The sequence below is a fragment of the Pseudopodoces humilis genome, chromosome 1 (assembly GCF_049639895.1).
Source record: "Pseudopodoces humilis isolate 2021_Gansu_Grassland_sample_001 chromosome 1, ASM4963989v1, whole genome shotgun sequence".
Classification (NCBI taxonomy): Eukaryota; Metazoa; Chordata; class Aves; order Passeriformes; family Paridae; genus Pseudopodoces; species Pseudopodoces humilis.
The window spans coordinates 110280129-110293512 of record NC_142200.1 but is presented as its reverse complement, the minus strand read 5'-3'; positions in this window follow the sequence as shown (position 1 = coordinate 110293512).

Sequence of the window (13384 nt, the reverse complement as noted above, 5' to 3'; positions counted from 1 at the left end):
AAACTATTGGTTCTTCTAGCAAGAGTTAAGGAATGTCAATTTACACACCAAGACTGATGTGCACAGAGGTAAATAGGAAATAATATGCATCCCATCAGGATTTTTTCCTCCATAAATGCAATTTCTGATTCAGTCATAAATCTCATGACGTGAAGGTCTAGTGTTTTTTTCACCACCTTGGACCACTCCTCCAATGTATCACAAAACCATTTTTAAAATGCAATTTTGTTGGCCTAGTTCCCAACAGAAAAAGAGCCTATTTCCAGCTCCTACCAGTTGCATCTTACATATCCTTCAGGAACCAGCCAAGGGGCTTAAAGAGTCAACCCATGTTATGGGTGCCAAATCTCTTAGTTTATCATTAAGTCGATAATACACTTCAATCTCATTACTATTCTATCATTAGGATCTGAGTGGTTTGAGTGTTTGACTAAGTGGGGTTTTTTTTCTCCTCAGAGGTATATGAGATGCTGCCTCTCAGCAAGGTGTCCTGAAAACCTTTTCTTAATGAACAAGTGATTAAAAGGCTTAAGTGTGAGCAAGCATCCAAAACACAAGCTGCATTATCACAGAATGAGCCAGAAAGAGGCTAACCCTCAGTGCCACCGAGAGCTCTGAGGTCCTTCACTCAGATGCTCTCGACACCCTCTTGTTGTCTCTCAGTGGTAGCTGCTGGGCAGCATCCCATGGGCAGGCTGTGCTGTGGCCCAGGATCCACCATGCATGTCTGGCTTTGCCTCTGCCATGCACAGCAAAGCCAGCCCAGGGCAGAGCTGCCTTTTCCCTTGTTCCTGTGCAAGTCCCTGTTTCTGGTCCCAGGCAGCTCAGGAACATTCTGTGAGTGTCCTGCTCCTAACCAGGCTGCACCTCCTTTGAGCTGGCTGCCAGGACTAGCCCAGAGAGTGAGACAGAGCCCTCGGGAGTTTGTACTTCTGTGCTATCTTTCACAACATCAGATTTTGGTATTCTGTTTCTTTAGTGTTTCATGTGGAGGTAGAGTGAAATAGCACCTGGACTTCAGCATCCCTTCTCAAGGCGTGGAGACGACTGTCAAGAAACACATATGCAAGGAGTGTCAGCCAAGGAATGCAGCTTTCCCAGAGCAGAATCCTGGTCCTTCAGAAATCAGGGGAAGTTAGCCAACAGTTGCAGCAGAGATCAAATGTCACCTCATTTTCTTCACTAGATGTGAGTGTTGTGCAGGCATACCAAGGGTGCTGCTTCTCTGAGGGATCCTTGGGTGCTGCCAAGGCAGCCTGTGCTTGGTATCTGCTTGCTCCCCAGTTAGGTATGAAAGGAAGAGGAAAGCAATGGTGGGTGTTTAACACATCATGCCAGGACCTCCAGGACCTCAGCATAGAAACAGGCCAATGATGTGTATGTGGACACGGTCCTTCTGGTGGCTTATTAATAAGGCTGCTTATTATCTGAATGGGAAAAGGTGGGGAGATAAAAATATCTTCTCCCTGACCTTTGTTAGAAATTTATCTTCCATTTGTTTCTATTTCTGCCCTTTTCTCATTTTTTACCAGTAACTGAAACAGCAGCCTGAGCTGACACTATCTGTCATTACCCACATCATTTTCTGTGACACTGGTTCAATTAACTGCCCTCACAGATGTCTTCATGTTCCTGAGAAAAAAGGTTTCATTTCCCCAGCCCTGAAGAACCTATCTGTAGGATCACCTTTGCTGCCTTTGCTGCCTTTGCTGCCCCATGGAGTTGTCTGGCTGATGTGTTCTGTGGTGGCTTCATCATTTTCTATTTCTTGCTGACCCCAGAAAATGTGGGGTACCAGGTGTCTGCATCATCCCCATCATCATGTCTGAATTTCACCACCACCGAGCAAATTAAGCCTCTGACCTGGCCTTCCCAGCAGCCACTACCCTGTGGCTGTTTTGTTAGCGGTTGTGATAAGCTCAGAAGTGCCTTTAAGGGGCTGCCTGAGCAGGGATCCTCACTGATGGCTGGGTCTGCCCAGGGCAGGCACAGTGGCTGAGACCTGAGGAAGAGCCATTCTTCTCTCTGTACCACAACTGGAGACTAGCTGCTCAGTTTGCCTGTTTCTCTGCTGGCCAGTCTGTTCTGGATCATCTTGCAATTCTTTTTAGCGACCTGAAAGTAACACCATTGGCTCTGATTAACTTGTGGTTTCTATATAGATAGCATCTAGGCACTTACTCCTCGGAGGTTGTCATTAAGGACTGTGTATTAATTTCTAGCACTGCCATTTTTCTTCCAGAGGAAGCTCTTCTCCTTCCAGATTTGAGATACTGGCAGAAAAGGAACATTTTGCATTTGCCGACACAGGGTTATGACCTTGCTTCAACTGAAGACTTTTGACAGAGGAGAAGTTAGTACAATCCAGGTTGTAATAGACTTATCTGGTTCCAGACCCTGGTTAACATCTCATTCCTCTTCTCCTGAAGAGAAGAGGCAGTACAACTGATCTAATACACCTCGCCCAGGGCTGGGAGCAGAGTGCTGATTCACTGGAGAGCAGGGAATCCAGGAGAAATTCTTTATTAACTTCTCACCCTGCTGGTAGTCTAGGTGGAGGGGGGAGTGAAATGGAGGCTTAGAATTAAAAGTCTGATAATTTGCCAGGGAGATGATGACAAAAATCAAAAGGGAAAGCACATTTTATTTGCAAAGTTCAAGAAGGGTATTACAATCAAGAAGAGGAAAGTAAATTGAAGCATTAAAAATAAAGTGCTTGATAGGAGCTCTTTGAAAGGGTGGCTAAAAAGTATTTCACTCAAACTCTCTCATGACACCACCACATTCCCCTGTTCTCTCCCTTTCCCCTCCAAGTCACATCTATTAATTGGATTACAGCTGTTTGTGATGCCAGCCCAGCTGCAGCCATGGTGTGACTGAGCAGGGGCGGTTTCAGGCTGTGCAGGAAGGAGCTGCTCTGGGTAACTCTGACCTCCCCAAAACCAACTTTGCAGCCCCTGACTCTGTGCTGGGCTGGGTTTTGCAATAAGGTTTATATCACAAGACAGGATGATTAAACCACTTAATCACTTAATCAATGGAAGTTCCATTGAATATTGAGTTTTAATGCCCTGGTCTGTAAGGAGTTGAGAATTTTGTCTCCTTCCTTTCCTTACAGGATGGGCTGACCCAAAACAGCATCAGCAGGGGCTAGTCAGACCCTCTGCTTAGTCTGGCATGATGATGGGGAGTTGGCAGAGAAAAGTACAACTTTAGCTAGAGCCTGGTTTTCGTGCTCACTGTTGTTCACTTGTCCATGCAGGGAGCCCAAGGATGTTCTGCCAGAGCCTGGGAGCAGAGCTGCTGCCACTGGTGCCAGCATCATCACCACAGTCTCCCTTCTCCTCTTTCCCAGCCCAGGGTCCTCTCTGAACTGGTGACATTGCAGGGGTTGCTGCTTAAAACCTGAAAACTATTTATCAGCTTCAAAGGAAAGGGGAAATGTCCTGTGCGAAAGGTGGGCTCTCTCTACCATGAATGCTTTTATAATCATCCACTACCCTTTGAAGAAGATTGTGATGCACACATTTTATATATATATATATATATTTATATTTATTTCCAATCCATCAGGCTGCTTCTTAGGTACCACTACTGTGTACAGCTGTCATGACAGTACCAACACACAACAGAAGTGAACTGCCTGGCACAGTTTTACTTAAATAGTACTCCAGCCTTACCTGTGATTTAGATCTGAGGACACAGATGCCAGGCCAGGCCAGCCTCTGCTTAGCTTGGTCTTGGAGTGGAGAACAGGAGAAGCTGTAGGAAAGAGGTGGGAACAGGGTACATGCCACTGCTGCTCTCCCATGGCCACAAACCCACCTACACACTTCACCATCAGAGACTTTCCAGGGAGATTGCAATCTCCCTGAAACTTACCCTTTCCCACAGCAGGAATTCAAAGAAAAGCCAGGACATTAAATAGCCAGAAAAAACCTCAGCCAGACCAGTTCTTAAATGTAATCTGCTTTTCTTCAAAAGCATAGCATAAATATTTCAGCAATTCTGATATTAGAATTACCCAGATGGGCTGAGATAAAAAAAACATTGCATTGTATCAAATCGCCTCCGCTTGCAGGGTACGCACCAGAACTGCGGGAATGGCAGATTGGATTGCATGGGCGGGTCAAGTTCTTGTGTTACACTAAACATTCCCATTTCTTTCAAAGGCCTACTGTTTCAGTGATGCAAAGAAAGCTGTTGACTTAAGTCTGACCAGTAGTGTTGGGAATGCAAAAGCTGGGAGCAGGGCAGATGGAGATGGCACCAGCTGTGGTCGGAAGAGGAGGTCAGGACAGTGCTTCCCTTTGGGGTCTTCAGCCTCATGGGATGGGCAGTCTGGGACAGTCTGATAGGGGAACAAGGAAAGGGGAACGACACTTCTCTCAGCCTACCACCAAAACAAACACCTATAAAAAGAAGACATTCCTGAACTTCTTGCACAACAGAAGAAAATGTGTGAGGAAAGCAAAGCCCCTGTGCCCAGCAGACACTTCTGTCCTTGCCACAATGTTTGTATGCCAGGGCTTTGCTGGAGTGAAGGTAAATACAATGCATGGGATTTGGGAGACACCTGACACAGGAAAATAACAGCAAAGCAAGGGGAAGGAACTGGTACAATGTGAGATAAAACGAAGAATGGAAGGGCTGTGAGGTGGCAGCAGCCTTATCGTGTTTTTAAGCCTCAATCTAATTAAAAGAGATACATAATTAAAATGAAGTAATTAACCATTTTGTAATTAAATACAAAAATAATTAAGCTGAAATTGAGCACGATAACATCCAATTGTCAGGACAGGATTTATTAGTACTTTAATCTGATGAATTATTTTCATTGTTCTACTGATTGCATTCCTGTGGAAAGAAATCGGTTGTTTCTGTAAGAAGGGACACAAGTTGTTATTCCATGTCCTCTGGGCTTCTTGAAACCTGAACAATGATACAATGAGTATATAAACCATGATTCCACATTTCCACAGAAAGGGCTCTGTTTTTGTCAGTGCCCCTAGAATTTTGTATTTTAATCCACGTTTTCTATCATACTTGTTTGCAGCTATTTGGTCCGTGTAAAATATAACGCACTTGGCCTAAAAACTGACATTATTGTTGCATAAATGGTGATGTTCTGTATCGAATTTCAGATCAGAAGAAATATGTACATTGACATGAAGTACATTACAGTGTAACAAGTGAAGGAAAAAAATTACAACCACATTTTGAGAAGCATTCCCTGAGCTATCAATGTTTATCAACCTGCTTCTGTTTCTCTGTGCTCATGCATAAGGTGTTTATGTGCTTTGCTAGATAAGGGCAACAAAATTTGGGGTTACAAATGCCCAGAGTAAGTATAGGCCACTTACGCCTTTGAAGAGGTATGAGTACATGGCTTTAGACTTCCCACCTTGAGCAGAGGATCAAAAAAGCCTTTTCTTCTTCCTCTGTGCCAAGAGACAACTCAGTATCACTCATCTCAGAACAAGGGCATGTCTTGGTGCCTTGCTTGTCTTCCGTGGAGCTGCAGTGATTTATGAAGTAACTGAAGTCATCTGGGCAAAACACAATGAAGAACAGTTAGAAATAACTGTAAGGATGGAGATCCATCTTTCATTTGGACATTTTCAGCTGACAAATTTCTTGCTGGTGTGGGGATTTAGGACATTGGTAGTGTCCTTCATTGCTCTTTACTTGAAGCATATTGCTATTTGTGTAGCTTTTGGTCTTCTGTGCTACAAGTCCTGTGCTTCCAACAGTGATGGAGTGAGCCTTGTCCTGTGTGAATATATATTAGAAGCTTGCTAGACTCTTCCAGACTAAGCATCTATTTCAAGCAGCTGCCTGTAATTGAGGAGAATGGTGACCTGTGGACCTTTTTGCAGTCTCAGTTCTGCACTTGGAAAAAAAAATAATAGAAATGTGTATTTATCTGTGAAAAGAGTCATCTCAGTTAAGATCACGGGAACTGCCAAATTTTTCAGCCTTCTTGGAGATGGGATTCTAGGCAAGCTTGACTTTAGGTGCCTCAAAGAAAGGCATAAGAAAACCAAGATGAGAAGATGTCTAATGATCTTCTGCTCACATAGTTCTCTACCATTCAGACTGGTGTAATGCAAAAAAAACACAAGTAGGACCTATTCCAGAACCTGTTGTCCAATTTAAGGTGCGAAGTCGGGGTGGTGGGTAATAAATGGGAAATCTGTACTGCAAAGAGAAACCCAGCTGTGATAAGTGATATAAGAAGTATGGTACTGGTGAGTTCTATAGCCTAGAAAATACCTATCCTATAGTAAATGTCATCCGATTGTTCAAGAAAATGATGGTCCGCCCCCACAAGGCTGAAAATATGATGCTAAATTACCTTACAGATGCCTCAGTAATACTAGAAAGATGGCAGAGAGGGAAAAACTTTTTTTTTTGTGAGAAAAACTCATAAATGAGAAACAGAGAGAACGTTGAACAAGCTGATTTATGGGGAAAGATTAAAGTAACTAAACGCACATCACTCAGATAAATGACATCTCAGGGGAACATAATTGCCGACTCCAAGGACTTGAAGGATTGGGCACCTAGGAATGAGAAGATTCCCCAGGGCCACGCAAGGCTGGGAACTATATAATGAGGAGAAATGGGTGAAACTGCACAAATGAAAATTCAGGTGTAGGCATGAGAAATGGTTCCTTGCGGAGGCATTTCATGATCTACGAAATCCTCTCCTAAGGGGACCAGTAAAATCTTGGGTTATTTAGCACTAGGCTAGAAAAGTACTCAAAAATGTACTAAAAGGCAAAAATCTGCATCTGCAGTGTGTTCACTGGGTAAGTTACAGCCCTTTTCCATCTCTCTGTACTGTTTGTTTGTTTTTTTGTTTGTTTGTTTGTTTGTTTGTTTGTAACAAAGCTGGGCTATTTGTACCCCTTCTATAGCATCTGTCTGCAACCCTTTGGTCCTCTGCACTCAGCATCTTTGGTGGCCCAAGCCCTGTTGAGCCCCATGTTCTGGCGCAGCAGATCCCGAGCTGAGTCATGCCTCGAGGGGAGCCGATGCCACACCGTGATGAGACGACTCCTCTGCTTTGCACCCTGCCAGAAGGGTTGTCACTTGCTAATTGTATAGCATCTCTTGACTTCCACGTAGTTCTGCTGGCTGCAGCAGCAGAGGTAGAGGTCTGTTGGCACACGCCGGTGGAGCCAGCCCTGGGTGACAGCCAGTTATACATAGGCAGCAGCAGGAACAAAACTCCTGACCTTCACTTCCAAAGACATGGACCTCTGTGGAAGGATTGCACCACCCAATTAGCTGGTCCACAGTACTCTGAGGAGTTAATGCATGCAATTCAGTAATGGATAGCAGAGTGAATAAGTAAGTTTTATTGCCTGTGACACCAGATTGCAGAGTCATTTTAGGTACACTGTAATACTCAGAATACAAATTGATCCAGGGCATAAAGTTTTCCAAGAGGCAATGGATTAAAAATATTTCAAAATAAAAGCAGAACAAGGATATCAATACTGCCTTTTGCCCCAGAGAACAAAGACAGGGGTCTACACTTTACCCCATTATTATTATTCATTCATATTGCTTCTTTGATGGCAGCCAAGCAGAGCTCAACTGGTCATCCTTCTCCCAGGCAAGTTGAGACGGCGCAGAGACAGCTTCAAGGCTGATACCAGAGGAACAGCCAGTTCCCAAGCTCACCACACGTCCCACTAGCTGGGGGCAGGAGCTGGGGGAGGAGTTACTCTGACAAGTTAGACCGTGCTCACACTGAGATCCATCCCAGCTCTCCTGCTGGGGCTGCGCTTTCTGGTACAGGTCAGGTCAGTCCCTACTTTGAGCTGGTCACAAGGCAGAGACAGCTCACTGCTGTAACTGTTCTGTGGGCAGAAACTCTTCATTGCCTTAATCTGTGCTGAGCAATGAAAAGCAGCTAGACAGAGATTTTTACCTCTTTGCCCTTTCTGCCTGGTTTTCCTGCTTCTAAATTTTTACATGAAAAGGAGGAGATGGGGCAGAATGAAAACAATGTCAGCATCAAAAAGATGATAGTCTCTGCATGGGTGTCAACATTTTTCATTCTTACAGGGTGATGCTTGCATCACTTGGCATTTGCAATGCCCAAGAGCTTCTGTTTCCAGCAGCCAGCATCCTCTTGACTGGCTGGGAAAAAAGCAGCAGCATAAACGTGTCAATAGAGCACCAGCAATTTGTCAAGCTGTTATAATGCACTAATCAGGGGGGTGGAGGGGAGAAAACTCTGCCAAGACAGCCAGCTCAAAGGGAGCTGCTTGTGCTTGTGCACAGTGCTGGGCCTCTTTCATTTGTGGGCAAGCCCAATAACTTCCCAGGAGCTGATCAGTCCTGGGACTGAGGAGGTAGCCTTGGCTGCCCTGGCTTCACTGGCTGGCTCACGTCTTCTCTGCCTCCCTGGTGCCCACACAGCTACCCTGTGCTGATGAGCAATGCCATGACCCCTGGGTGTCCCAGCACTGAGCATCAGGACAGCTCTCTAAGCTGCCCTCTGCCTGTCTGGGATCAGCTCAGAGACCCAACACTGTCACCTACTTGAAGGTTAAGTGTTTGGCCCACTTAGAGGCAAGTTATTTGTCATGAAGTACCACTTAACACCTGATTTACTGAGCTTGCCAGACATAAGAAAAAAACATTCCAGTCCTTATGTGGTACTCTCCTTGGGTTTTTTTTTGTTAATGCAGCAAATTTCAATTGAAAAAGCATTTGAACAGCATTGATGGGCACAAATAAAAATATAACCATGCAGACAGGTAGCAAGGGAAGAAGTGCTGCAGTCTTGAGGAAAACTCGGGGACATTTCTTCAAACCAGCCCCCACAGTCCTTAAAGATGCTTAAGCTTCCCCTGGGATTATGAAGAAACCTTTGGAAAAAGAGATCCTCTGTGCATCCAGCATTGTCTAGGCTCCTCTCCTCCGTGGTCAGAGCAGATAGGCACAATATTGATTCATTACTCCAGGATTTTTGTGGGTGTGGAGGAGGCTGTACTGCATATTCCCCGTGCTATCTTATCATTAATCCATTAAGGAGCTGAACAAGCAATAAGGGCAAATGGACTTCAAAACACAGGGAACTGTCTCCACAAGGCTCAGGCTGATTTACAGCAATTACATCTTGGCAGCATCGCCAGAGCCCATTAAGCCCCGCACCTGCCTGTAACTTGAACATCCCCCGGTTTCGAGGGGCCACTCGCCATTAGTCAGCCCGGCACTGCCATGGTCCCTCCTCGTCCGTGATGGAGGGCAAGATGTAAAACAGTGTGGGGAGGATTAACAAGAAGTTAATAGGCTGCAGAGCACACATCGATCTGAGCTTTGGAGTCGGATACTGTTTCAGATACCGGGATGCTCTACTGGCCTCCTTCCAAGGTCTGAGGGGAAGGGATTGGAGACAGAGCCCGGAGCCATTGCATTTGACTCAGGTTTTCCTTGTCTCTCCACTTTGTGTTTCATTACCAGTGGTGGACTGGCTGCTCAACTATTAATTTTCTTTCCCTGTCTTTGAATTTTTATTGCTTTTGAAAGGGTGTCTTCTTGTGACACCTTTACTTTGCAGGGCAGCTGTGTACACATCACCAAGTGAAAGTGTAGCACTGCTAGAGCCAAGGGGATGGCTTATGCAAACCCCACTGAGGGACGATGCTGCTGAGGTGCAGGAAAGCTGGGTTTGCCATGTGCCTGCTGTTTGCACTGTGGAGGGAAACCAATAGCAGGGAATATCACACCAAAAATACAAAACGGGGGGATACTTCCGAGCATTGGTGCACTGAGGATGCATAAGAAGTCTCGTGGCAGATCTCAGTGCTTGAAGAGATGAGGATGGGTGAGGTTTGGGGGGAAAAGGCAGAGAAATATTTCGTTCCAGATACCACCAGCACAAAAGACCTTCAGAGGAGTTAAAATTTACTCAGTGATCCAGAAGTGTTTATGGCCCACGTAAAATTTACCAGAAAAATGTCAGATGTCAGTGGATTGTATTAAATGTAAATATTACACAACTCGCAGCCTCCGTTTCTTATTGCAGCTTGGCACGTAGCTCTCGTGGATCTCCTGTTTGAAGGGGAGTCTCTGGAGGTGCTGCTGCTTGGCGGCAGGTCTGGAAAGGTTTCAGTGTGAGCTGTGCTAGCCCACACCTCCCCTTGCCCCCGTGAGACACTGCCAGGCCGACTGACTGACAACTCTTACGGTGGCAAACGTGCCTGGTTCATCAGAGAAGCCCACCTTGATGCGTCTGTGACAGACACTGCTGTGACATGGACATCCATCACCACCAAAATGCTGTGTAATCTGGCACCACCCTGGCAGAGGGAGGAGAGGCCAGCAGAGGATGCTGTCCTGGGTACTCCGTTTCTGCCTCCAGTCCCAGGTGGGACTGAAGTGGACGCTGGCTCTGGGCAGTGCCTCCTACAGGTGACTCGGGAAGAGAAGAGAGAGCATATGGGCATTGCTCCTTGCTTGGAAGACCCTCAAGAGCATGGTGGCAGTGGGATCATGCAATTGGTAAATGTGCTTGCATAAAGGGGAAGACACTTCATTAAAGCTGTCCTTGGACTTGAGCAAGTCCCACCAAAGCTGAGTGTGGGCACAGTGCAGCTTGCTCCAACAAGCCTGAGAGACATCTGGCTTGCTTACAGTACTGCTGGACCTCTATTCTGTTTTACTGGCTATTTCATTAATTAACAAATCACTTCTTCTTTGGCCTGGCCTGTGGATCTCAGATGCTGTGTTGTGTGCAGGAAGTGACTCAGGGCCCGGTGTATCCTTTCTGTGTTGAGATGCCTTGAGGAGTTGTGATGCTAAGTCACATCAAGGTGTTTCTGCAGCCAGGACAAGCTGAGGAAAATGAGTCAGTATAGGGCATTGCAGCTCATAGCCACAGATGCTGGGAAAAGACTCTACACCCTGGAAATGCTGTTTTGTGTTGCCCTGTTGTTCACTGTGTATGTTACTGCCATGGCACCAACTCTTACAAAAAAAGCCAAAAAAAAAAAAATAAAACCACACAGATTTTTTTTTCTTTCTCCTCAGAATGTGCAAAGGGAAAAAAAAAAACCCAACCTAAACATTTGTGTTACAACTTATGTCATTTAAAGCAGCAGTGGATTTCAGTGTACCTTCCCCCTAAAGGATTATCTTTGACAATATTGTTCCTGAAAATCCCTCTCCTGCAGTCTTTGGGAAGCTCACTGACACAGCACACACACACAAAAAACACAGGATCCTGCTACAAGATAAAGGAGGTTCAGAGTCATACTTCAACTATTAAAAACATAAATACAACCGGCTTTAGGAGGATCTCATGACAACTTAAAAGAAAAGTTTCTGAGATCTCTTTTACAGATAGAAAGATTTTTTACTCTGTGATTTAAGCAGTGAGTTGGCTATTTTTAAGTTGGGAGAATGTACACTAGTATTATCTGGAAATAGTTTCTGGAAAGCAATTTCAGTTCCTGCAGGCATGTAAACAGGGATGATCCCCAAACACAATTTATATCATATTTTTCTAACACAAGAGCCAAGACCTATTAGCAGTTCGTTCATGTGTTTTTCAGGAAGCTGAGGAATCCTGTTGATACTTGGAGGAGGGAGAAATTTCCTGAATGAGCAAAATCTTTCTCTCCAGTCATTACTGCAGAGCCACGTTGCAGATTTGGCTTTGAGAACAGATACTTCTTGTGCAGACCAAAGAAACAAACTCGCTAAAACCATAAAGTGAGATAAGCACGTGCAATTCCTGCTGATATTCATAACGAGCCGAGTCGCCATGTGCTTATCGGAGACCTTGGCCTTCATGAGAACAGCAAAATGTTTAGTCATCCCCTCACTGTTAAAGAGCTGAAAGATGCCCCAGCAGCTCACTGCTCCTCCTGGCAGGCTCAGGCTCAAGCACATGCTACAGTTCTGCATTTTGTCTTCCAGAAGAGTATTTGGAAAAGAAAATGCAGATGTCTCCTGCTCAAGAATCCCAATGCTGGCAAAAGTCATTAAAATAATTTGAGGCATTATTCACGTATTTTGACCTGGCTGTATGTAAGTTTGGTTGTTTCTCCCCCAGTAAAAACATCTGGGCATGCACAGGAAAATTTCATACAGGGTTTAGGGCTTTCAGACTCAGAGGTATGAGAAACATACTGGGAGCCCCCATGGACACTTCCACTTTCCTGGAAGAGAAAGAGCATGTTTTTTCCTGTCTTGTTTGACATACGCAATAAGAACACTTTGCTTTCAATCTGTTAAAGAAAGCAATTGCTGCAGTGGTGAGAAGATCTCCTTGGATGGACACGGTTGAAAGGTTAGCAGTGTTTATTGATTTAATAATTCTCATTCTTTCTCAACAGATTATCTTTCCAGAGACATTAGCAGAGGCAGAGCCCAGAAGTGCAGAAGAGCATCTCTGATATGTTAGGAAGGCAAAGGACAGAGGGGAAAGGTGATAAATTGCTCTGGTCATGACCTATTAAGCCCCAGGCACAGATTGGAAGACAGAATAGGAAATCCATGCACCTGTTTTCTAAAGGGAACATTTATAAGGATGGTGTTTATGTTGACCTTTCACACTGAGGTTGTCCACCACTTCTTGTTACATGCTGGGTAGTCAGTCATTGGTGCAGAGAGCAGGTAGAGAGAGATCTTGGCTCAGGATCCTTCCTTTCCCTGCAAGATGATGAGCTCATGGTGACCAGGGAAGAATCTGAGCCATGGTAAAGTGCTTTCCTAGAGGTAGAAGTGTGGTATTGAAGTTCCAGAGTGTGTTGGTCCTGAGCAGTAGCAACAATCAGATGCCTGCAAAGCTACTGTGGACTTCACCAAACCAGGCTCGTTCAGCCCACTGAAGGGATGAACAACCCAGCCCTAATACCCTGCTTTCCACTGCCACCTGGTTACCATTTTTTTCACATTTTCAGAGCATCAAAGGAAATTAATGACAGCCCTTTGTGTTCCCTTTGGCTTCTTCCAGCAAAAAAAGGGGCGGAAGGTTCACCTGGGAGCTGAACAACCTTGTTTGGAGCAGGCTGAATGCCGGCACAAGAAGTATATCCCACCTCCCAGGCAGACCTTGTGTTCTCACCGCTGAGATCAGTCCAAATCAATGTGCTGATTTCTGTGACCTCACTGTGTGTACTGAAAACTCCTTTTCTGAGCATCCGACCCCATCTCTTGATGCAGGTTTGTTCTGCACAACAGACTGCAGCCTGTGGGTCTTCTGCATGATTTTTGGAGTCAAAGTGGGCCAGCTCCTGAGTTGCACTCTGTACCCCCACAGATATGGGCATGCTGAGACCTTTAATGGGTTGCTAATTGCTCTGATTACAAGTAAAGACCGAAGAGGAATTGTTGTATGATGAGCTGCCTGGCA